Raw genomic sequence first — 26,187 nt, 5'->3', positions numbered from 1 at the left:
CTTCTGATTTCCATTTGTATGGAATATCTTTTTCCATCCCCTCACTTTCAGTCTGTAAGTGTCCCTAGGTCTGAAGTGGGTCTCTTGTAGACAGCATATATATGGGTCCTGTTTTTGTATCCATTCAGCCAGTCTGTGTCTTTTGGTGGGAGCATTTAATCCATTTACATTTAAGGAAATTATTGATATGTATGTTCCTATTACCATTTACTTAATTGTTTTGGGTTTGTTCTTGTAGGTCTTTTCCTTCTCTTGTGTTTCTTGCTTAGAGAAGTTCCCTTAGCATTTGTTGTAAAGCTGGTTTGGTGGTGCTGAACTCTCTCTGCTTTTTCTTGTCTGTAAAGGTTTTAATTTCTCCATCAAATCTGAGTGAGATCCTTGCTGGGTAGAGTAATCTTGGTTGTAGGTTGTTTTCCTTCATCACTTTAAATATGTCCTGCCACTCCCTTCTGGCTTGTAGAGTTTCTGCTGAAAGATCAGCTGTTAACCTTATGGGGATTCCCTTGTGTGTTATTTGTTGTTTTTCCCTTGCTGCTTTTAATATGTTTTCTTTGTATTTAGTTTTTGACAGTTTGATTATTATGTGTTTTGGCATGTTTATCCTTGGATTTATCCTCTATGGGACTCTCTGTGCTTCCTGGACTTGATTGACTATTTCCTTTCCTATATTAGGGAAGTTTTCAACTATAATCTCTTCAAATATTTTCTCAGTCCCTTTCTTTTTCTCTTCTTCTTCTGGGATCCCTATAATTCGAATGTTGGTGCATTTAATGTTGTCCCAGAGGTGTCTGAGACTGTCCTCAGTTCCCTTCATTCTTTTTTCTTTCTTCTGCTGTGCAGTAGTTCCACTATTTTATCTTCCAGGTCACTTATCCGTCCTTCTACCTCAGTTATTCTGCTATTGATCCCATCTAGAGTATTTTTCATTTCATTTATTGTGTTGCTCATTTTTACTTGCTTCCTCTTTATTTCTTCTAGGTCGTTGTTAACTGTTTCTTGCAATTTGTCTATTCTATTTCCAAGATTTTGAATCATCTTTACTATCATTATTCTGAATTCTTTTTCACATAGACTGCCTATTACCTCTTCATTTGTTAGGTCTGGTGTGTTTTTATCTTGCTCCTTCATCTGCTGTGTGTTTTTCTGTCTTCTCATTTTGCTTATCCTACTGTGTTTGGGATCTCCTTTTTGCAGGCTGCAGGTTCGTAGTTCCCTCTATTTTTGGTGGCTGTCCCCAGTGGCTGAGGTTGGTTCAGTGGGTTGAGCAGGTTTCCTGGTTGGGGGGACTAGTGCCTCTGTTCTGGTGGATGAGGCTGGATCTTGTCTTTCTGGTGGGCAGGTCCACATCTGGTGGTGTGTTTGGGGATGTTGGTAGCCTTATTATGATTTTAGGCAGCTTCTCTGCTAATGGATCGGGCTGTAGTCCCGTCTTGCTCTTTGTTGGGCATAGGGTGTCCCACACTGTTTGTTGCTGGTCCTTGAGTGAAGCTGGGTCTTGGTGTTGAGATGGAGATCTCTGGGAGATTTTCGCCGTTTGATATTACGTGTCGCTGGGAGGTCTCTTGTGGACCAGTGTCCTGAGGTTGGTTCTCCCACCTCAGAGACGCAGCCTTGACACCTGGCTGGAGTGCCAAGAGCCTTTAATCCACACAGCTCAAAATAAAAGGGAGAAAAAAATAGAAAGGAAAGAAAGGAAGGAAGGAAGGAAGGAGGAAGAGTGGGAAGGAAGGAAGGAAGAAAGGAAGGAAGGAAGAAAGGAATGAAGGGAGGAAGGAAGGAAGGAGGGAAGTAGGAAAGAAAGGAGGGAAGAAAGGGAGAAGACAAAATAAAGTAGGATAAAATATAGTTATTAAAATAAAAAATAATTATTAAGAAGAAAAATTTGTATTAAAGAAAAAAAAAAACGGGTTGGTCTAACCCTAGGACAAATGGTGAAAACAAAGCTATACAGACAAAATCTCACACAGCAGCACACACATACACACTCACAAAAAGAAAAAAAGGGAAAATAATAGTATATCTTGCTCCCAAAGTCCACCTCCTCAACTTGGGATATTTCGCTGTCTATACAGGTTTTCCACAGATGCAGGGCACTTCAAGTTGGGTGTGGAGCTTTAATTCGCTGCTTCTGAGGCTGCTGGGAGAGACCTCCCCCTCTCTTTGTTCGCACAGCTCCTGGGGTTCAGCTTTGGACTTGGCCCCACCTCTGCGGGTAGGTCTTCCGAGGACGTTTGCCCTTCGCTCAGACAGGACGGGTTTAAAGGAGCAGCTGATTCGGGGGCTCTGGCTCACTCAGGCCAGGGGGAGGGAGGGGCACGGATGCGGGGCGAGCCTGCGACGTCAGAGGCCGGCGTGACGGTGCACCGGCCCGAGGCGCACCGTGCGTTTTCCTGGGGAAGCTGTCCCTGGATCCTGGGACCCCGGCAGTGGCGGGCTGCACAGGCTCCCGGGAGGGGCGGTGTGGAGAGTGACCTGTGCTCACACACAGGCCTCTTGGTGGCGGCAGTAGCAACCCTAGCGTCCCACACCCGTCTCTGTTGTCGGTGCCGACAGCCGCGGCTCGCGCCCGTTTCTGGAGCTCCTTTAAGTGGCGCGCTTAAACCCCTCTCCTCGCGCACCAGGAGGCAAAGAGGGAAGAAAAGGTCTCTTGCCTCTTTGGCAGCTCCGGACTTCAACTGGACTCCCTCCGGGCTAGCCGTGGCACACTAACCCCTTCAGGCTGTTTTCACTCTGCCAACTCCAGACCTTTCCCTGGGATTCGCCGGACGTAGAGTTCCCAGCCCCGGCCGCCTCGGCGGGTGAGCAGACAAGCCTCTCGGGCTGGTGAGTGCCGGTTGGCACTGATCCTCTGCGAAATCTCTCCGCTTTGCCCTCCGCACCCCGTTGCTGCGCTCTCCTCCGCGGCTCCGAAGCTTCCCCCCTCCGCCACCCACAGTCTCCACCCGCGAAGGGGCTTCCAGTGTGTGGAAACCTTTCCTCCTTCACGGCTCTCTCCCACTGGTGCAGGTCCCGTCCCTATTCTTTTGTCTCTGTTTATTCTTTTTTCTTTTGCCCTACCCAGGTACTTGGGGAGTTTCTTGCCTTTGGGGAGGTCTGAGGTCTTCTGCCAGCGTTCGGTGGGTGTTCTATAGGAGAAGTTCCACGTGTAGATGTATTTCTGATGTCTCTGTGAGGAGGAAGGTGATCCCCGCGTCTTACTCTTCCGCCATCTTCTCGCTCCCCCCGTGGTTATCCTTTTTAATCTTTGCCAATTGAAGGCAGAAAGTAGTAGTAAATCATATTTTATCTATTTCGATGAGCTGCTGTTTAAATGAGCTACTTATTTATGTGGCAAAATATATTTCAGGAATTTATGTTTGAAATGTTTATACACAGTTCCCTCAGGAAGGCTTGGTGATGTTCTCTTTAAATTCTTGTAGACTATCATCTACCAGAAACTTTATTCATACAGGTAGATAATTAAATTCTAAAACATTTAATATTCATTTAAAAATGTTTATATTTTAACAACTGAAATTTTTTTGCAAGCTAAAGATTTACTACCTTTTATTTCATTGACATATAATGTTGACATTCCTTGTGATAATTGAGAGTGAATTTTGAATCCATTCAAACTTTTTAACATTAAATATTTCAAAATAATGGTGAGGCTTTTATTTGAAGAACATATATCCATTCTAAGAACAGTCCCTCATCACTGGGTTGAAGCCCTATGAGAAACTTGAGCCACAAGCACACTGGGTCCACAGCTTGGAGATGTACCCCCAGGATACCTCTGTCCTGCCTTGGTGAACCTGTTGCCTATCCCTGAGCAGCCATCTGACTGCTAAAGTCAATATCCAGGTGGTGGCATCTCTGGCAACTCTCAGCAGGTTGTAGCAGAACAGCAATTGCTGGCAGAACTCATCCCACATTTTGCTTTCTGTCAGAGGCAACAGATCTGTTGTTCTCTCCTACTCTCTTTGTTTTCTATGTTACTATTAATTTAAATTTTTTTTCTTATTTATTTTCCTGCCAGGGAAACCCCCTATGGCTAACCTTCACCCCACTCATCTACCTAGCTCAGATTTTCTAACCCCGCCAACAAGACTGTCAATGTCTGGGGCACAAAGTGTTGGGCTCGAGCTACCCAAGCCTTGCCCTGCTGTCTCCTGGGCTGACAGAAACCACTGCTCCCCAGCACACCTTTATCCAGTTTGCAGCACAGCTATTAACAATTTTCTGGACATTTCCTAGTGGGAAAGCTTTGCATTGGTAGATTCAATTTCTAACGTTTTACGTATTTGTAAATTTTATATAGGTATTCATAATTAAATTTTGATTTCATTTTCCTCATGGCACTCATGTTTGGTCTATGACATCAGCTAATTAGATTGGTTTTATACCAGTTGAGTAGTTTTTCATATCTTTGTCTGCTCTGGAAAATGAGTAGGATAGGTATAATTTACTGGTTGAAATTATTCTAGAACTTATTTCTAAAAATACCTGGATTCAGAGCTTTTGAAGTATAGGTTTTTAAGTTGGTTTTTAAAATTCAGCTGGTCTCTTTATTGAATTTTTCATACATTTTGATAATTTATGTTTTCTTAGCAATGTATCCTTTTCTTTCTGAAGTCTTTTTCAGTTGAGTGGCACACAGTATTCTGTCATAACTTAAATAATTTTTTCTAAGTTGGTATTTGGCTCCATAATGGTTGGGATTGCAGGCTACAGATCTGCAGAGTTTCAGTACTGGCATTATCATTTGCTTGCCTTGTGGCTTGAACACATTTGTTAATGCTCTGAGGCTTGTTTACTCACCTGAAAATTGGAATACAAATGATATCTATCTGATAAGGTTGATTGTGCTAATGATTATAAATCAGTCAACAAAGTTTCCAGCACACAGCCATCAAGTAGACAGTAGTTTTCATCGTTATTTCTTACTCTAATTGTTGTATATTTGTGCCTTTTTCCCCGCTTTTTAAGATTACTCTTGCCATTTCATAGTGTGTAATTTGCTCCACAGGAACCAGCTCTTGAACTTACATATTTACCCTACTATGTTTTCTAATTAACTATTAATTTTAAATTTTAATTCTTTTTTATTTTCCTGCTTTTTGTGGGCAAATTTTGTTTTTCTTTACCTAACTTCTGTTATTCTCAACATTTACTTCTTTATTTTCTGTTTACTGTATTTAAAAATACTTTTAGTGCTCTGAGTTTTCCTGAGTTCAGTTTTAGCATTTTCATTGTTTTTAACATCTAGATAATTTCTAACTCAGTTTTACTGTAGGAGTGAGTTATTAAGTAGAATAACAATATTATATTTTATTGTTTTAATTTCTTTTCATTTTTCTTCTGTATTCTTAGCAAGTTTCTCATATTCAGTGATTCACATGTCCAAGATTTTGATTTTACTCTTGACTTCCTTCATTTTAGGTTAGTTGTTATATTATGGTTTTAGATTTTCTGAAATCCTTCTTTATCACACTCATCTTCTTTTTCATCTTATTCTGTTACCTTTCATTTTGAAACTGTGCAACTCAGATTAGGAGTTGAACCCACCGTCTTAACTGAGTTCACACACTTGGTCTCAGGACTTAATGAAGCTCAGGTTCTTGATGTCTCATTGCAGAAAGAATTCAGTGAGAGACAAACTGATAGGTAAGAAGTGAATTTACTTAGAGAGAACCACACTCCACCGACAGACTGTGGACCATCTCAGAAGGGGAGAGTGGCACCAGGGTATGGGGTTGTCAGTTTGTATAGGGGTGGGTAATTTCATAGGCTAATGAGTGAGAGGAGTATTCCAGCTCTTTGGGGGAAGGGGTGGGGATTTCTAGAAATTGGGCTAGTGCCCACGTTTTGACCTTTATGGTTGGCTTTGGAACTGTCATGGAGCCCATGGGTGTGTCATTTAACTTGCTGATGTGTTACAAAGAGCATATACTGAGGCTCAAGGTCTAGTGGAAGTCATCTTGTCCACCATCTTGGACCCATTTGGTTCTAATCAGTTTATGTTGTGTTCTATGGCAATGTCATTCTTTTAAAGGTTGTGCCCTCTCCCCTTCCCTCCTGTTTCAATTTCATTGTTTTTATTTTATTTTTGTTTTAAATTTTTATTTAATTTTCATTTTTCTGTTTCCTTTTCATTTCACTATTTTCCCCTTTATATGTTCATCTCCCAATTTATAGAGGCCAGATCTTTTACTCTTTCTAGGGTGTGAGCCAGGTTTCAAACACATTCTTCTAATTCTGCTAATACACCTTTTGAAGCCCCTCAGGATGTATTTCCTTTTACCTTACACCATTTTTTTCCTCCTCAAGTCTCTTCTTTATTTTTTTGTTTTCCTTTTTGCATCCTTGAAAAAGGTGAAATATAGCCTGATCTAACTGCTTTGTCTTTTGAAATAAAAATTGAATCCTTGGCTTAAATCTTCAACTGAAGATTGTATTGATGGACAAATCTTTGGTTATATTTCTAGTTAATAGGTGACTTTCATCTAGTGTACCTCTTCTCTGTTTTATTTATTGGATCTTCTTTCTACCCACCCTGCATGGTAATCCAAACTGACGTCTGTGTAATACTTAATTCCAAAATGTTCTGTTACAAGGGTTCCTCTTTTCTGCTTCCCCTTAAAGTGCTTAAGTTGTGGGCACCATAGCCATTAAAATACATTTCCAGGTTCCTTTTACCTTCCACTTAAGTATTTTTTGAAATTTGAATTATCTTCCAGGTGATACTTACTCCGCAACTTGGGCAAGAGGCTGCTATCCTTGGCTGTATGCTGTTGAGAGCCCAACTCTGAGTCATTTCCAGCCAGACTCAGGCCCACAGGCCTAAGTGTCTATGGGGCCAATAGGAAGTGCAAACAAAGAAGAGCAAAGAGCATTTTGCTCACCAATTAAGTCTGCAAAGATTAACCCGCTGCAGTAGCAACAGTGCACTCTGTGCTTTAGATGGAAGAGGTTAAGGCGATAACAGCAAGAAGCACTCTGTGCTTTAGACAGGAAATGAAAGACAATTACAGGATGCTCTGTGCTTTGGACAAACGGTACCCTTAGTTAGATGTATTTCAGAAAGAATTTTAATGAACCCAGCTCCTTGCATCTTCCCAAACATAGAAAAGCACTAGAATCATTCACTTCAGATATTTGTTCTTTGTGATTGACAATAATCTTTTACCAAGATGTATACTTGACTGCACATATTCCCTAGCCAAAAAAAATTACAACATACACTGGCTTCCCCCACTGCCTCTTTGGAGCAGTTCCTCAGAGGTATATGAGAGAATGTCTCCCAGGGAATATAGTCCTCAGTAAGATCCTCAATAAAACTTAAGTCACAGCTCTCTCGTTGTGCATTTTTCTTTCAGTCAACAGAAGAGAAGTAGCCTATCCATTCTCTTGTAAAACACATGAAGAACACCTGGACCCCCAGGCTTTCCCATCCAAATGTCCCTAAGCTCTCTTCTTGGGTTTGCACAGTTCTCTTCTCTGGTCCATCTTGTTGAGTGCTGGACTGTTCTGCTGGCGTTTCCATACCTTGGTTTTAGGGGTGGCCTAGGGACAGCAGTTAGAGGTGTGGTAAGTAGAATGACAGTCTTAGGTTTGAAGGCTGGGTGACCACCTGCATGAGCAAATGGCCTGTTGTGGGGCAGGATGTGGAAAAAGAAGGGAGGGTGCCATGGACTGAGGGCCAGAGCTGACTCTTCCTGTGTAACCACATCTCAGTACAGAATCCCAAGGAAATCTGGATTTCTAAAATACAAACCTAAACTTTTAGGTTATTATTAAGATACATATTCTAATGTAGGAAAATATGACATTTTATTTGAGTTTTTTTAGCTTGATTTATAATTTTAAAATACACATATGAGGGGCAGATTTTAGGAGCCAGTTGCATCAACCTTTATAGTGGAAAATAATATTTCTCAATGAATAATACCAGATAAGTCTTTATGATAAAGTGGAGAATACAATTTCTTATCTGCTCATCTGGTGTTCTTGAGGGAAGTAAATGTGATGTTAAGGAATAACTAAGGTTTTATGTAAATGTTTCATAGTTCACTTATTCATTGAAGACATATATTACATTTCTACTATGTGCCAGGCACTGCTTTAAATGCTAAAATATAATGGGAAATAGTAATACTGAGGGTGTTAGGCTTCATCTTTATGGGATAATCTTATAAAACTTAAGTTATTCATGAGTTTAAGGTGAATTTCATTGAAAAAGACTTTTAATTGCAACCCTTTTCATTGCTCTGATGAATTATAATTGGCAGATGTGCTCCTATTTTTGCTACTTAATTATAAAATATGAACACTGCCTCTGGTCACATTGTTCTTCTCTAGAAATTTTCAGTTGTTTCACATTGCCTATTCAATTAATTATGAATTTCTCACTCTAGCATTCGAGACTTTCATAACATGTTACCTACTTCCTTTCTAGCTTTATTGCTCACTTCCATTCTTATGCGAACTGTGTTTTAGCAATATTGGATTACTTGTTTCCCTATTGTGTCTACACTTTCTTCATTTTTATCCTTTCCTTATGCAGTTTCCTTTCACTATAAACTGTCCCTCCAATCCTGAAATCCTCCCACCTGAAATCTCAATCCCTACTTAGGCATGACCTTCTCCACAAAACTTTTTTGAATCCCTTCTACTGATTTTTCTTTCTACTGAAACCTCATGACACATTGTTTCCAGTTCTCTTAAGGAAAAAAAAATATTGTCTTTTATTGTAGTTATTGTTTCTTTTTCTGATCTCTCTTTGAAGGTAGAATCTAACTTACTCTCTTTGGTATTGTATTTCAATTCCTGTTATATACTGCATGCAAGCTGTGACTGGATCAATATGAGAGGAATCAAGAGGAAATACTATTTGGAAGCCCTGAACATGCCTGCTATGGATTGAATATTTCTGACCCTCAAAATTCATATATTGAAATTCTAACCACCAATGTGACTATATTTGGACTAAGGAAGCAATTTTATTTTATTTTTTATAAATTTCTTTCTTTCTTTCTTTCTTTCTTTCTTTCTTTCTTTCTTTCTTTCTTTCTTTCTTTCTTTCTTTCTTTCTTTCCTTTTCTTTTCTTTCTTTTCTTTCTTTTCTTTCTTTTCTTTCTTTTCTTTCTTTTCCGTCTTTCTTTCTGTCTTTCCTTCTTTCTTCGTTGCCACACTTGGGCTTTCTCTAGTTGCAGCGAGCAGGGGTTACTCTTTGTTGCAGTGTGCAGGCTTCTCATTGTGGTGGCTTCTCTTGTTGTGGAGCATGGGCTCTAGACATGTGGACTTCAGTAGTTGTGGCTTGTGGGCTCTAGAGCACAGGCTCAATAGTTGTGGCACCCGGGCTTAGTTGCTCTGCCACATGTGGGATCTTCTTGGGCCAGGGATTGAACCTGTGACCCCTGCATTGGCAGGCAAATTCTTAACCAATGTGCCACTAGGGAAGTCCCAGGGACCAATTAGTTTTAAATTATTAAAATAAGGTCTTAAGAGTGGGGCTCTGATCTGATGGGATATGTCCTTATAGGAAGAATCACCAGAGCTCTCTCTCTTTCTCTTTCTATTTCTTTCCATCAAGTGAGGACAGAGCAAAAAGCCAACTGTCTACAAGCCAGGAAGAGAGCTCACCAGGAATGGAATCAGCTGACTCCTGGATCTTGGATTTCCAGCCTCCAGAACTGTGAGAAAATCCGTTTCTGTTGTTTAAGCCGTCTATTCTATGGGGTTTTGTTATGTCAGCCCCAGCTGACATATTCGGTATTAAGAGTGGGGTGCTGCTGTAATAAATACCTAAAAATGTGGAAGTGGCCATGGAACAAAGTTATTTGTAGAGGCTAGAAGAGTTTTGAGGCTTTGTTAGAAAATATCTGAGATTGCTTTGAAGGAACTGTTTGTAGAAATATGGATGTTACAGGGCATTCTGGTGAGGTCTCAGGCAGAAATGATGAATAGTTTGTTGGAAACTGGAGGAAAAGTGCTCCTTGTTGTAAAATGGCAAAGAACTTGGCTGAATTGTGTTCTACTGTTTTGTAGAAGGTAGAACTTGTAAGTGATGAAATGGGATATCTAGCTACAGAGATTTCTAAGCAAAGTATTAAAGGTGTAGCTTGGGTCCTCCTTACTACGTTACAGTAAAATTCTAAAGGAGACATATGAATTGAAGAAGGAATTGTTAATCAAAAAGGAACCAGAATTTGGAGATTTGGAAAATTCTCAACCTATCCATATTGAAAAAAAAAAAATCCCACAATAAAAAAACAAATGAGAATGCATGTTCTGAAGAGAACATTAACCGTTTGACAGAAAGATCATGAGTGTAACTCATGGACTTAAACAGACATCTAAGCAGAAGCCAGGAATACAGATGGGAATATACCAGCAGAGATATTGCCAGTTTGAACAAAACGGGACAGAGAAAGTAGAACAGAATGAAGGAAGGCTGTCAGACTTCATGGATTCTATGGCTGTAAATGTGAGCTCTTCTTCAAATAAGGGAAAGAATGAATCTGAAGGCAACTCAGAGATCCTAGGGCGGCCACTCCCACCACAGGCCAAGCAGAGAAGGCTGTTTCCCCTTTGGTTTCAGAGAGCAGGGCCCATGCAGAGGGCCACATTGGTGGGGCCTTCAGTGAGAGCCAAAGGAACCAGATCACACCCCCCTCCCACAGCTGAAGGGTTGTGGTCACCCCACGGAACTGAAGGAGCAGGGTTGCCTCCTTCCCACAGTGGGGGCAGGACTGCAACTCCAGTGGGCTGGAAAGCAGGACACTGACCTAAAGAAGATTCTTCTCGAGAGATGATACTTTGGAGGAAGATCCTATAGGCTCTTGATCTAAAAATACATACAAAGTGATAAATTCATAGTCAGCCCTACCTCCTCATTTAAATATTAAAGAATCAAAGTTCAGAGTAGTAAAAAAAATGCTCAGTAGATTTGGAGCACTTTGAGGTGCCATGTCTTATTTATTATTGTATCCCTACCTACCTCTATGATAAAATAGTTCTTGGTGCTTAAATTTACTTGGGAAATAAATTTCACCAGTAAATATTATTGGGAAATGTTTGCTAAATGGTAGGTTTTCACTGAGAATAATAGAGCATTAAATACGGTTCTCTTCCTTTTGAAAAACATAGAAATTACTATAGCGAAAAAGTGCTGAGAATGATAGCAGAGACATCAGTCAGTCAGCGTTTGGTACATTTCAGGAAGATGATAGGTAGACGGTTTTGTAGTGGTGGATAAGCTGCAGAACAGGGAGCTGAAGTCCAAGCCTATACAATAAATGACTGAAGCAGAAGTGAGAACCAGTTTTTTTCTTCCCCAGAGAAAAACCAATGCAAAACAGTAAATACTGAGAGCAAGGATGGCAGGTGTGCGAGAAGAGACAGGAAATGAGAGATTTGATTGTCCTTAGGCTTAAATCAGACAATATTAAGGCAACTGAATAATTGCCCTAGAAGGTCAAGGCTTTCATAGTGAGGGTAGAGTTCCTGAACAGGACTCCATATTTTGGCCTTTGACACTTCCCTACCGTGTACCTATAGTGATGTTTGCAGGCCAAAAAACCCACCCAAGATCACAGAGTTTGTGGTTACTTCACCTATTTAAGGGAAAGGTGAATGATGTTAGAGAAAACCTACATATGCTAAACTATGTCAAAGAGATTCTCTTTTATAAACAATTTAAAACAGATAACCAGACATTTGGGGAAAAATAGCTGCACAAAGAAGTCATATCAAGAAGGGCAAACAAAACATCTAACTTAGAGGAAATAGGTCATCAGAAAATAAAAATGATTCTAATAATACCTCCCAGTTTGCCAGATAATGTTGCTTTCTGTTTTCCTAGTTTATGATTGATAACACACCTCTTTCACTGTCAAAAGTGTCCCAGTTTAGACAACATATTATATGGTCTTCTTAAATTTATAAGAATTTTACTAATTGTTTCAAAATGATATATGAAGGTAATATAACTATTATAAAGCAAGAACAATAAACCAGCTGCAGTGAAAGCAAACTTTCAAAGACTGAGAAGCTCCTGAAAATTAAAAAACATTATTACTTAAATAAAAATGAAATGGAAGGGCCAGAAGAAAAAGTTGAGAAAAACCTCAAGAAGATATAGCAAAACAAGACAAAGAACAACGATGAAAACAAAAAAAATACACACAAAAAAATGAAAAACAGAGAAAATGTTGAGCTCTAGAAGATCAATCCAGAAGACACAAGGTCAAAACAGTATATTTGGAATGAAAATTCTTATTACAAAATAAGAGAAGAAAATAGTATTATTAAAGAAGTAATAGAAAAATACCCAGTGCTAAAGAAAAGGGTATTTATGGAATTTAGCTAAATTCTACAGAGTATAGAACAGGAGGAAAGGGAAAATGACAACAACAACAAAAACCCAGTCTTGAACTCATTTTCATGCATTTCTAAAACACAAGGATAAAGAGAAATCCTAAAATCTTCTGTTGGGGAGAAAGAAAACATTCCTCTACCCTTCTAGGTTTTTCTGACTGGTCTAAGAATTAAATTGATATGAGACAAATTAACAGGAGAAAATCAAATTTAATTTTGTGTGTATGGGACTCCCACATACATGAGAGGTTCAGAGACACCCTCCCCCCCTCAAAGGTAAAATGAGGTATATATATGCAATCTTTATCTAAGGAATGGGGTAGGAGCCTGGGGCTTCCAAGGACAAGAAGGTTATTCATAGGATGATAAGAAGAGCAGCTGTTTGGTAATGAGATGTTTGCCCTGCCATAGACATAAGGTCACTATGTGCATTTTATCTAGACCTCAGCCTTCTGGAAGTACTGTAGGGTAAACCAAATAGACCAGAACTTTGGTATATGTCAGAGATTCTCAAGTGTGCTCAGATGATGAAGTACCTAGACAACGGATAAATCATTTGTATTTCTCAGGCCACGCTAGTCAAGAGGTAAGGATGGTTACAATTTCAGCAGTGTCATTTGCCCATTTTTATTCTCTACCATAGAAATTGTTGGCACTCTAGCTTCTCTTTTGGTTTCTTTCAAATATTTCAGGAATTTCCCTAGGGAGATCTCAAGGATGCTTAGGAACAAGTCCCTCAATTGTCATGACCGTTCAATAATTCTCTGCTCTGGCTCTGGATACCTTTGATGATGTTGACTGCTACCTCAAAGTCCTGATGCCAACCATTGTAAATGCAGATGTCAGAGCTCAGGAAACTGTCTTCAATGTTACCCAAAATCAGTGTTCCCTAGAAACATAATTTAGAAAGCCTCTTTCTTACATTACTATGTGTCCACAGAACTAGCTGTGGGCACATACTAATGTAAGAACTAATGGCAAAGGCAATAGATAAAAGAAGGAGGTCTTGCACACATGGCACTAATTTATCCATTTAACCAACACTTCTTGACCAGTATTGTAAGTAGGCATTGAACAAGGCAATCTAGATCTTTTTCTTCATAGATTGAAAGAAGAAGAGTGACTGGACTTCTTTCTAAGGCAGTCCAAAATTTAGATATCAGATAGATGAGATGAACCAGTAGAGGAAATTTCTCAGGGTTGCCAGGGATGGTGGGAAAATACCAATGGTATGCTGTCACAGAGTCTGAAGGAGGGATTGGTCAACTAAGTGAATTGCTATTAAGAAGTTAATAAGAATAAAAGATAAAACAACATCCTTTGAATTTGGTAACATATATGTTGTTGATAATTTTGATGAACAGTTTCAAAGAGCAGTGTTGATGCAAGCCCTACTGCAATGGTTTATGCAATTCTATGTGAAAAGTTAGACAGAGAGGATAGAAAATTTTATGTTTCTCCATGAAGAGAATTGAGAAATGGATCAATAACTGGAAAGGATATGAGGTCAAGTTAGTGTATGTGAATACATGTGTGTGTTTGTTAAGGCAAAAGGGAGTGTTTGCATGCTGGTGAGAATGATCCAGTAAAGAGTGTGAAATTAAAGATTCATTAAAGAGTAGAAAACTTCAGAGAGAAGGTAGGACTGGTGAGGGACCCAGAAGGTAAGTGGAAGGTTTCAGTTTTATAATAGCAAGGATTCATCTTCTTTCAAATCTGGAGGTGTATATTCAGGTTGGTTTGTAGATCCAGTGCTGGTAGTAACATGACAGACTTTTGGTCTGATAACTTCTTTTTTCTTTTATTGAGTTATGCAGTTAGCCAATCTTTAGATTTCAACTTTCCAAAGTCTGAAGCAGAATTCTCTCCATGGGGTTATCTGTAAATTTGATGAGAATATATTCCTTTTCACTCATTCAAAAAATTGTTTTAAGGGCCTACTGTGTGCCGTGAACTGTGTTAAGCTCTTCAGATAGAAAATCAATGGGACATATGTCTTTTTTTCCTGATTGTAAAGTTCAAGGGCACAAAAATGGTTTAGGCATATATAGCTCCAGTTCAGGGGGTTTTACTTCCTTCCTTCCTATACTGGACCTGAAAACAAAGTGCACTGTGAGCAGGAGAATGATTATATCCTAGTCATATTTCTTCTGATCACAAGTAATGAAAATAACTCAAGTTAGTTTAAGCCAGAGAGATGGAAATTATTAGGTCGATATCTGGGGGTGGGGGATAGATTGGGCAAGGAGCCCTAGAGCAGGAAATGTTCCATTGCAGCTAAGAAGTGGAAAGCAGTTAGCCACCCAGGCTGTGTTTTCGTCTCTTTTTTATTCTCTCACACTGGTTTTTGGAGCTTTTCCACAGAAATGGCCACCTCACAGCTTGAAAGTTTGTTTCCTCTGTTAAAGAGTTAAATCCAAAGTGATCGGCTTTTTCTAAAGTCCAATTTTAAATTCCTAGGAGAGAGATTATGAGTGACCCAGCTTTGGACAAGTGTCCATGCCTGGTTCAATCAATGGTAACTAGGGGGTTTGGATTACATGATACAGACCCTATGAAGAGCAGGAGGAAAGCAGTTGTTAAGGAAAGGTTATTATTGTCAGCTGTTCAGTCTCCCCCCAAAAGTGTCTACTTCCAGTGGTCTTTGGTTATGTATTGTACTTGTGATTTTGAAAAATGGACTTCTCATTGGCATGGTCAATCTCATATTTGCATTATATTTTGTGTTTTTATAACAATTTATCCATCACAATAACTTTGTAGCTCTTAGTATGTTTTGGTTCTTGGAGTTAAAATCCTGCATGGTGATAGTTGTATGCTACTGTATGAGTTCTTTCCAAAGAGTTTTAGCTTGCTTTGCATAAGCCTCGAATTTTTCCCTCAGGGATTTTGTAGTAATCATTGAAGATAAGTGATTACAACCAGAGTATATCAGTTATCGATTAGATCTGTAATTGACTGACTTATTTCCCCCACACAGAGGGGGAAAACCTTTTCTATCTTACATCTCATAATGGCACTATGTCTCCTTTGAGTGAATATAACATTCTGAAAACGTTAAAGGTGATGGTGTTCTCTCCCTGAATTATTCCTGGTGTTTGGATCATCCTAAAATGGAAGATATAATATTTTATCAAAGTAAAATATAAATTGAGTCTTTGTGGTCATTAATAAACACAGTGTCAGTAAATACTAGATCCAAGTGTGAAATGTGAGGAAAAAATTGATAAAGATCCTCTAGTTCAATATTCAACTCTCTGTAACATCTTTCTGCTATAGTTGTTCAGGGAGATGTATATGTACTTAATTCTTCCCTCATGGTTCATGGCTACTTTGTTTCTCTCTGCTATACCCAAGATGGTACCATTTACATCCGTGTTACCCCTTTTTCCTCATTATCTTTGTCAGGAGAAAGGAGTATTAAGATTAATGTAATAAGGAACCCAAACTGAAATAAACATATCAATACCTTTGAGCAGGGAATTGAACAAAAAAATGTAAAAAACTGTGTATATTTGCTTAACTCTAAAATCATTTAGAGTTTCTTGCTAAAATGAAGGGGTGTGTGGGGTGTGTGTGTGTGTGTGTGTGTTTATGTTTTGAGAGAGAGGGAGAGAGAGAGAGAAGTAAAAATGTTATTAAATGTTATTACCTTCACAACTGGGAATAGAATATCTTTTGGTAAAAGAACTGAGTCTTGTTTTGTTTTTTAAATGCTTTGATAAGTGCCTGGGGCAGAAGGTAAGTCCCTCGAGGAATCCAAATGGCACCAGATTTTAAAGATAGGGAAAAGGTATTCTGCCATGATGAGGAAGGATTTAGGGCTCCCTGGAAAAACTGGGAAATAGGATTTGAAGCAGAAAGATGACAGGAGGAGGGAGTGAGAGAGATGGTGGAGAGTAAAGGGTTGGGGGTGGATTCTTTGTGGGAGATGTTACAGAGCAGAACCTGCAGAAGTGGGAGCAGAGTTTTAGAAAGGGAATATGGAGAAGAGGAAGACAGTACATGGATTTTAAAGTTGTTTACTTTCTGTATGGGGTATGATCCCATCCTGCTCTCTTCAGTGAAATCTGCTCATCCAAAAATAATTAGAGAGAGATAGAGAGAGAGAGAGAGAGAGAGAGAGAGAGAGAGAGAGAGAGAGAGAGAGAAGAGAGAGAGAGAGAGAGAGAGAGAGAGAGAGAGAATGTGTATGTGTGTGTGTGTGTGTGTGTGTGTGTGTGTGTGTGTGTGTAAGCTTAAAAAGGGGGTTATTTTCATATTGGGGTCAATATTATGAATACATGAACAACATGTGTAAACATGGAAACCAAGGGATCCCTAAGAAGGTAAGAGTCCTAGGAAATAAAAAAGGAAATAAAAGTCCATCATATAGTGCTGCTCAAGCTTACTTGACCCAGATTTTTTTAGCATAGGGGCACTCCCAGCCCTAGAGTTATATTATGGAATTATAAGATCAGAGCAGACATTCTGTTCCAACTATCTTTTCAGTTTTATTTGAACTAGGATTGTAGACTTCCTAAAAAGTGTCATAGTAAAACAAAACCAGAATATTTCACTAAATTTTAGAAAGATGCCAGGTTATCTATATTTGCCTTCACGAAAAGCAAAGCAGTTTTCTCAAACTCATAGAAACAGAGAACAGAATTGTGGTTGCCAGAAATGTGTGGTGAGGGATAGGGGAAATGGATGAAAGTGGTTAAAAGGTATAGACTTCCAGTTATAAGATAACTAAGTTCTGGGGATATAATGTACAGTATGATGAATATAGTTAACAATGTATATTAGTATATTTGAAAAATGCCAAGAGAGTACATCTTAAAAGTCCTCATCACAAGAAAAAAAATTGTTAAATGTGAGGTGATGGATGTTAACTAAACTTATTGTGGTGATCATTTTGTAATATATACATCTATCAAATCATTGTGTTGTACACCTTAAACTAATACAATGTTATATGTCAAATATATCTCAATAAAATTAGGGAGGGGCAGTAAGAAGAGGTTTCTGACAGTACAGTCAAATAAAAACCTGATCATCTTCTTGAAAAATTCCACCTACTTGCCATCCCACAACCTTGAGATGTATGCCTTGCCAAGGGCTTACTTTCTTTTCTCTTTAAAATAACATAAAGGTATGACTGACAAATTTCCTGCCTCCAAGCATTTACTCCATTCTTTCTTCTGAACCTATGATTCAGGATGTTTTGAAACACCTAACTTTTTGTATTCTGAGATGAAAGCATGAATGACAATATTTATTTTTCCTGAAACAAATTTATATATTCATAGATTTTTCTATTAGGCAAGAAAGAATGGACATTTATTATAGGCAAGGTAACATGAGTTTACTCATGAACTGTTCTTTTGGTGTTCTGTACGTGAGATTTTCCTTGATGAACTTACTGAGAACTGGGGTGGAGAGAGGTGACACCATGGAGGGAAAGTTAAAAGAGTGTTATTCAAATGCTTCAGCATCACCTGCTTTAAAATATTTCAAGTATACTTTAAAATAAAAATTTTGGAGTCTAATGGGTTCTTTTTTTTTTTTTTTTTAATACATTTATTTATTTATTTATGGCTGCCTTTGGTCTTTGTTGCTGCGCGCGGGTTTTCTCTAGTTGCGGCGAGCAGGGGCTACTCTTGGTTGCTGTGCGCAGGCTTCTCATTGCGGTGGCTTCTCTTGTTGAGGAGCACGGGCCCTAGGCACACGGGCTTCAGTAGTGGTGGCACATGGGCTTAGTTGCTCCATGGCATGTGGCATCTTCCCGGACCAGGGCTCGAACCCGTGTCCCCTGCATTGGTAGGTGGATTCTTAACCACTGTGCCACCAGGGAAGCCCCCCATCAATACACTTTTGTACTTTCATTTTCTGGTGACTGACATGTTCTTGTCCCCGCTATTTGTCCTTAAGTGTTATGAGGTTGGGATTATATCTTTTAAAGTAGTTCTGGAAACTCTCAGCAAATTTACAAACTAGTAATGTCTAACTCTTAGCCTTTTGCATTCTGCAAAGCACATGTGCTTGCTAGCCTATTAATGTTTATCTTTTGGAAAATCATCATGCCTTTGGTGAAGAGCCAAGAAGCTAAGTGCTGGATACAGGCCTTTGAAATGAAGAAAGAATAAAGGTCAGATGCTGAGGATGTTGATCTGGAGTTAAATCCTGTTCATAAATGGTCTCTGTAAACACGTTTTGGCCAGTGGTCACTGACCTCTTCAGGATTTGATCTTGTGAGACTATTTCCTGGTCATTAGTTCATCAGACTGTGTATTCCTAGTTAGAGAAATCATCCAACAACCGTATTTATTTACCACATACCCCAAGTCTTTAAATAATACCTAAATATCTGTGTTCAAATTAGTAAAGACTTCGTGACCACAGCCAGTTTTAGTCAGAGAGAAAGGAAAAGTTTACCAATTTAATAATACTTTAGAAGCTTTTTATTTATAGGACTGTGATTTGAGACCATAAATTGTATTTGGTGGGGCCTGGCATTTTTCAATGAGGGCTAGGACTGTGCTTAAAAATTTGCTTGTGCAGGATGAGTTGAGGGACACACTAACTTCCTCCTGATCAAAAATATCTCCTGTCCCTCTAAATCTGCACCAATCTGCCTCGAGGCCTCAAATGATTACAATCATTTGTTAGTGAAAACCAGCAAGCATTTTTTAAAAAGCAATTACTATGTGCTTGGTGCTTCACTGAGTGAGAATAATGATAAAAATATACAGAAGATTCAGCTCATGTCTTCAAGGATGTTGCAATTATGATTTAAGGCATTTCTTGGTAAAAGTTTTGATGCTTTTAGTTGCAGGTGAGTAAGTACAAGTGAAACTAGCTTAGACCAAAAACAAAAACACAATTTACTGGCTGATTTACATGAACAATGGGAAGGGCAGCAATTGTCTTGGAGCTGGAAAGCTTCTCATCTGTTTCTGTTTCTCTCTCAGAGTTGTCTTGGACAACTTCTTCCTTGTATCTGGAACTATGGCCAATAGCCATATAAAGGCTTATTACCAAAAAGGATAAGATGTTTTCATTAGTTCCAATTTTAGAAAGTCAAACTACTCTGATGGAATTAGTTTATCTCACATGGTTTGTAGGAGTATGGGATAAAAGCCTCTCACTGGAATTACTGAGTTAAGAAAAGTTTCCCAAAACAAGGGGAGTGATGCTATCATCTGGGGACAAATAACACAATATATACTCACCAGCCTCTTCTAAATCCCCATGAATTATTGCTCTTTGTCATGTGTTTGGAGAATGATTAAGGCAGACAATGAGGCTAACAGAAAAAATATACAGAATAATACAAATTACCCATTAGCTATTTTACTAACTTGAAAACTATCAAAGGCCAAGGTGTCTGAAAAGAAAGTTGTTGTTTTCTCTCCTAATTTCCTCTAATAATTGAATTCTATATACTGATTAGGTAGAGATTTTAAGGTCTGTATTAATTTTAGAACACTGAATAGGGAGCACAGTGGCAGATAATTTTATTTTTACAAGAGATAATACCAGCATTGTGTTGTCCCAGAGGTCTCTTAGGCTGTCTTCTTTTCTTTTCATTCTTTTTCTTTAGTCTGTTCCGCAGCAGTGAATTTCACTATTCTGTCTTCCAGGTCACTTATCTGTTCTTATGCCTCAGTTATTCTGCTATTGATCCCTTCTAGTGTAGTTTTCATTTCAGTTATTGTATTGTTCATCTCTGTTTGTTTGTTCTTTAATTCTTCTATGTCTTTGTTAAACATTTCTTGCATCTTCTCGATCTTTGCCTCCATTGTTTTTCTGAGGTCCTGGATCATCTTCACTATCATTATTATGAATTCTTTTTCTGGAAGGTTGCCTATCTCCACTTCATTTAGTTGTTTTTCCTGGGGTTTTATCTTGTTCCTTCATCTGGTACATAAGCCCTCTGCCTTTTCATCTTGTCTGTCTTTCTGTGAATGTGGTTTTTGTTCCACAGGCTGCAGGATTGTAGTTCTTCTTGCTTCTGCTGTCTGCCCTCTGGTGGATGAGGCTATCTAAGAGGCTTGTGCAAGTTTCCTGATGGGAGGGACTGGTGGTGGGTAGCACTGACTGTTGCTCTGGTGGGCAGAGCTCAGTAAAACTTTAATCCACTTGACTGTTGATGGGTGGGGCTGGGTTCCCTCCCTGTTGGTTGTTTTGCCTGAGGCAACTCAACACTGGAGCCTACCTGGGCTCTTTGGTGGGGCTAATGACGGACTCTGGGAGGGCTCACGCCAAGGAATACTTCCCAGAACTTCTGCTGCCAGTGTCCTTGTCCCCACGGTGAGCCACAGCCCCCCCACCCCGCCTCTGCAGGAGACCCTCCAACACTAGCAGGTAGGTCTGGTTCCGTCTCCCCTGGGGTCACTACTCCTCCTTCCCCTGAATCCTGATGTGCACAGTACTTTGTGTGTGTCCTCCAAGAGTGGAGTCTCTGTTTCCCGCAGTCCTGCTGAAGTCCTGCAATCAAATCCCACTAGCCTTCAAAGTCTGATTCTCTAGGAATTCCTCCTCCCATTGCCGGACCCCCAGGTTGGGAAGCCTGACGTGGAGCTCAAGAACCTTCATTCCAGTGGGTGGACTTCTGTGGTATAAGTGTTCTCCAGTCTGTGAGTCACCCCCCAGCAGTTATGGGATTTGATTTTACTGTGATTGAGCCCCTCTTACCATCTCGTTGTGGCTTCTCCTTTGTCTTTGGATGTGGGGTATCTTTTTTGGTGAGTTCCAGTGTCTTCCTGTTGATGATTGTCCAGCAGCAAGTTGTGATTGTGGTGTTCTCGCAAGAGGAGTGAGAGCACATCCTTCTACTCCACCATCTTGGTTCCTCTCCTCACTGGGTGATATTGACAAGCTTCTGACTTCTCTCTGCCTTAGGTTTCTCAGTTGTAGACCAGACATCTCTATACTGTGTTTTTAGCAAGATTATGCTAAGGGTCTGAGATAAAGAAATTCTCCTATTTGGTTCCTTGGAAAGCTGTATATTCTTGTTTGTTTGTTCTTGTTTTTTCTAAAAATTGTGACACTTGCTTGTCCCACCTTCCAAAAGATCTATGATAAGGAATAGAAATGAGGAATTGTTCTTCTTTCTGTCATCTAGCTTAAGGCAGGACAAGGCACTGCTTCAAGCAAAGATCATGAACCTGCCTGCTCTTTCAAAGACCTGCCTGGCAAAAAGCCAGCTTTGGCTTATGTAGGAGTGACATCACCCCGTGATCAGAACAACAATACTGAGTCAGTGCCTGAATTGGCATGCTTCAGAGTTCATTGAAATGGCCCCTGCTCAACAGAGAAGAATGTATGTGGCAAATATATAAAAAGCTTGGAGAAAGATTATCTTCCTTCTCGATACACCCATTCTGCAATGTTTGTGGTGTGAGATGCTGAGTTATGTGCAAGAATGCACAAGACATAGGATTTTGCCCTCAAGATTGCTATTTAGTTGAGAAGACAAGAGATAAATTTGTAAAAACAAAATAGGGTAAATTAAGAATGTAAGAGCTGTACCAAGACTGCATATGATTGAGAGAGACTTGAGTGGTTCAGATATTTAGTGAGTATGAGAAAGAAATCATCATGAGTTGGTCAAGAATTGCTCATGTTTAACAAATACTTTTTAAAAAAATATTTATTAATTTATTTGTCTGCATCAGGTCTCTTTGTTGTGGTGCGGAGATTTCCTCTAGTTGTTGTACGTGGGCTCCGTAGTTGCAGTGCATGGGCTCCAGAGCACGTGGGTTCAGTGGTTGTGGCACGAACACTCTCTAGTTGTGGCACGTGGGCTCTAGAGCTCATGGGCTTAGTTGCCCTGCAGTATGTGAGATCTTAGTTCCCCAACCAGAGATCGAACCCGCATCCCCTGCATTGGAAGGCAGATTCTTAACCACTGGACCACCAGGGAAGTCCCACAAATACTTTTGACAATGAAAAAGATAGTTGGTCTTCTTTGTTTGCCAGTTAGATATAACATTGATGGGGATAATTAATTTTAGGATATGAATAATAAAATTTGCTATTTATTGAGTGTCTATTAGATGTTAGGTACTTTTCATATATTAACTCTAATTGTATGCATGATTTCATCTTTCATTGGTGGGGCAGAGGGGCAACAGCTAACATTACTTATCAACCAAAGCTATAAGTACAATCATTATCATCATTATGAATTAACATAATATTATCATCATCCTCAAGATGCGATATTACAAAGACATAGACAAGTCAGGGAGATATTAAAAAAGATAAATATGTCAAGTATTGGATGCGTGATAAAACGTGAAAAGTCACTGTAGGCTGCAGGAGTTCTAGAGGTGTTATAAAGGAAGGGAGAGATGATCTTGGCCTGGTAGGTTTTAGGTAGGCAGACTGAAGCAGGAAAATCCTTCTAGGCAAGAGAGACCTGCTAAGCAAATCTGTGTCAATAAGAATGGTTATGTACCTGTGGGACATGTAAGTGGTGGCCAGTTTGGTTGGAGTTGAGGGTTCTCTATAATGGCCTACAAGGCCCTATCTGATCTGGGTTCCATTACGTCTCTGACCTCATTTCCTGTCAGTCTCTATCTCATTAATTCCCACACCAGCCACATTTGCCTTTTCACTTATCCTTGAACCTTCCAGATATCCATCATCCTAAAGACCTTTGTCTTTGCTGTTCCTTTGGTTACAAATACTTTTCACGTAGATATTTATTCTGGATGTTCCTCTAAACATTTCTGTCAAGTCTTTACCCAGATGTTACATACTTGATGGGTCCTGCCCTGATCACTCATTTATAATTTGAGGCTTCCTTGACACTCCACATCCTTTTTCTCTCTTGCACTAATTACCTTCTAATATACCATGTAATTTACTTATTTTTGTGTGTTTAGTTATTGTCTTTCTCTTCCTACTTGACGAAAGCTCCATGGAAGTAGGATGCTTTGAATTCCAATACCTAGAACAGTCCCTGGGACATTGTGATTAATTAGTATGTGTTGTTGTTGTTGCTATTCACGTAGATTACTAGTGGGATTTAAGACTAGAAAAATATATTGATGTGAGATGGTGAGTTACAGGAAGACCCAGGCAGAGGAAACCAGTAAAAGTGTTTGAGAGAGGGAATGACATGCATAAAGAAGAGTTTTAAGGAAATTAATATGATAGGGGTAAAGATTTTTCAGGGAGGGAATTGTGGCAGTAGTTTAGAAGCTTAGTGATCTGGGCTTATACAAAAGTATTGGCAGTAGAATTGCAAAGGAAAGACTTGATTTATTTTTAAAGAGCGTATTTAAAAGGAAGATCAATCACATGTAGCAACTGATGAGACATTAATATTCTGGGTGTAGAGGTGGGGCAGGGACATGGAAGGTTCTGATTTTTCTCTCCCTTCCCCCCCATTATCTTCCCTCTTCTGCCTTCTCTGTACCATGGAATACTGACCCTTGTGAACTGCCTTACCTGATCAGTAAAGAGCCAGTCCTGAAGACCTTTGGAATATGCAGGATTTGGGCAGTTCAGGACTGCTGATTTAACCTTTTACTGTACAAGGCGGAAGTCAAGAGTTCTGGTTTGGCAGTTTTAAGTTTGAGATGCTTCATTGATGTCCAAATGGAAATGTCAGGGGTTAGAAATATGGCTATGGGAGTTTTCGGTGCATACAGCTTATACAAGGTATTTAAAATCATGAGATTGGATGAGATTACCCAATGAGAAACTGTAGGTTAAAAAGAGAAGAGGGCCAAGGACTGAGACATAAGGCTCTCCAATATTTAAAACTTAGAGTAGGAGAATATTCCAGCAAAGATGATAGAAGGGAAATTAGGAGATTACGTAGTCACAGAAGCCATGAGCAGAAAGTGTCTGAAGATAAAGGAAGTCAGCTGCATTAAATGTTAATGAAATGTTTAAAGGTGAAAAATAGAAGATCATGTGTGCTTGTAGTTGGGACTGACCTAGTGAAGAGGCAGACACTGATGATGCAAAAGTGAAAAGTATAATTACAGGCATTGAGCCCTTGGAAAGGTAAGAAGAGATGGGGATGTATAATGCTTGCATTGTGCAGGAGAGAAAGCAGCTAACAGAGTTCAGAGCCCATGGTTTTGAATATTTGGTGGGGAGAAATTGAAGGAGTTGCTGCCAAACAGCTTGTAATCTCCCAGTGAAATAAAATTCATTTTGAATTTACATATTTTTTTCTTTCTGTCTGGTCAACATAATTCTCTCAATTTAAGGAGAATGGTGAGGGAAGAGAAAAATGGTTGATAAACATAATTAGAGGTATTCATCTACTGAAGATCTTGATGATGGGCAGGATCTGTTGAGTGTAGTAGACAAAGCAAGCTGGAAAGTTAAGAAGGTGTGGTTTTATTTTTTATCTTATTTTTTTATCAATTTATTTATTTTTGACAGCATTGGGTCTTCATTGCTGTGTGCAGGCTTTCTCTGGTTGCTGCGAGCGGGGGTTACTCTTCATTGCGGTGCACAGGCTTCTCATTGTGGTGGCTTCTCTTGTTGCGGAGCACGGGCTCTAGACATGTGGGCTTCGGTAGTTGTGGCACACGGGCTCAATAGTTGTGGCTCGCGGACTCTAGAGCACAGGCTCAGTAGTTGTGTCACACAGGATTAGTTGCTCCGTGGCATGTGGGATCTTCCCGGACCAGGGCTTGAACCCATGTCCCCTGCATTGGCAGGCGGATTCTTAACCACTGCACCACCAGGGAAGCCCGAAGGTGTAGTTTTAAAGGAGTTGCATTTATCATTTCAGTGGTGAAGTAACTGCATGTGAAAACAAGGCCCCAGGATGTGGCCGTGGAAATGAGCACGTGACCTAGAGTGAGGAGAGGTCCCTAGGGAAAGGAGGTAATGAAATCTACTGAGCAAAAATTTGAGATAGATTAGCTATGTGTCACTCAGGGTGATGATAGGAGTTAGGGATGAGAAAACGGCCAAAGGCTTCAATTAGTAAAAGGAAATGAGAATGATTTTGGCATGTGACAGTGAAGAGAAGGGGTAGAAGGTAGGGTTTAACAGGAAAAGAGGGGCATAATTGTCCAGAAGTGACAGTGGAGAGCACGAGGATCCTGATGTTATTTTGGGGTCTTGATATAATTGAAACATAGGAAAATGATTGAGTAAATTCAGGGAATCCATTTCCCCTGGGGAGAATGGAATTTCAGTAAATGAAAAGCATTTTTAAAAAATCTGAGTGAAGAATATGAAGATGAATGGGTTTTTAAATCTTGGAATGGGAATTCCCAAAGGAGAATTGAGGAGTGAGTTCATCAGTGGGGATTTTGACCATAGAAAATAAATCATATAAAGAGGAAAGGAAGGAGAATATAGGAGGCTGAAAATCTAATTGGCAGTGACCCAAAAAACAAAAAAACAAAACAAAACAAAAACCCCAAACTGGAGGTCTCTGGACATTTCTGACTCTCCAGTGGCCAGGATAATAGCTGATGTTACCCTAGTGAACATGAAGCTCAAGCATTCAGAGATTAACTGCACTCAGGATGAGCCCGGAGAGAAATGTCTCTTTATGATTCTATTTACGGTCCTTTCTAAAATGTCAGTTTGATTATAGGATCTCCTTTGTTTAAAACCCTTTCAGTGTCCAAGCTACTTAACCTTAAATGAGTAAAGAAGGAGAAAGAAGGAATAATTTTTGGAGGAAGATGATGAGAAATATGAAGGAAAACTGTAGAAATGCAAGTGAGTTTTAGGAAGATGGAGAATAGATGAGGAAAAGAAGAAAGATTGGATAAATATATAAACATATTTTGAAAAAAAGCTGTATGATGTTTCTATTCTTAGGATATCAATAAGGAATCAAAGGAACTA

The 26,187-nt window shown here is 39.5% G+C and overlaps 1 long non-coding RNA gene across 1 annotated transcript in view; it reads left to right on the top strand.

Moving 5' to 3' along the window:
• The window catches only part of LOC136794167 (uncharacterized), a 99,850-nt gene extending 87,701 nt beyond the window's left edge, over positions 1-12,149 (top strand). The window contains exon 3 of the long non-coding RNA XR_010840539.1: positions 9,575-12,149. This is a non-coding gene — a long non-coding RNA (uncharacterized lncRNA). The remainder of the gene's footprint in view (positions 1-9,574) is intronic.
• The last annotated feature ends 14,038 nt before the right edge of the window (positions 12,150-26,187 follow it).

The sequence above is a fragment of the Kogia breviceps genome, chromosome 4 (genome assembly GCF_026419965.1).
Source record: "Kogia breviceps isolate mKogBre1 chromosome 4, mKogBre1 haplotype 1, whole genome shotgun sequence".
Lineage (NCBI taxonomy): Eukaryota > Metazoa > Chordata > Mammalia > Artiodactyla > Physeteridae > Kogia > Kogia breviceps.
Note: the sequence above shows the minus strand (reverse complement) of the source record. Positions and strands in the feature narration are given on the sequence as shown.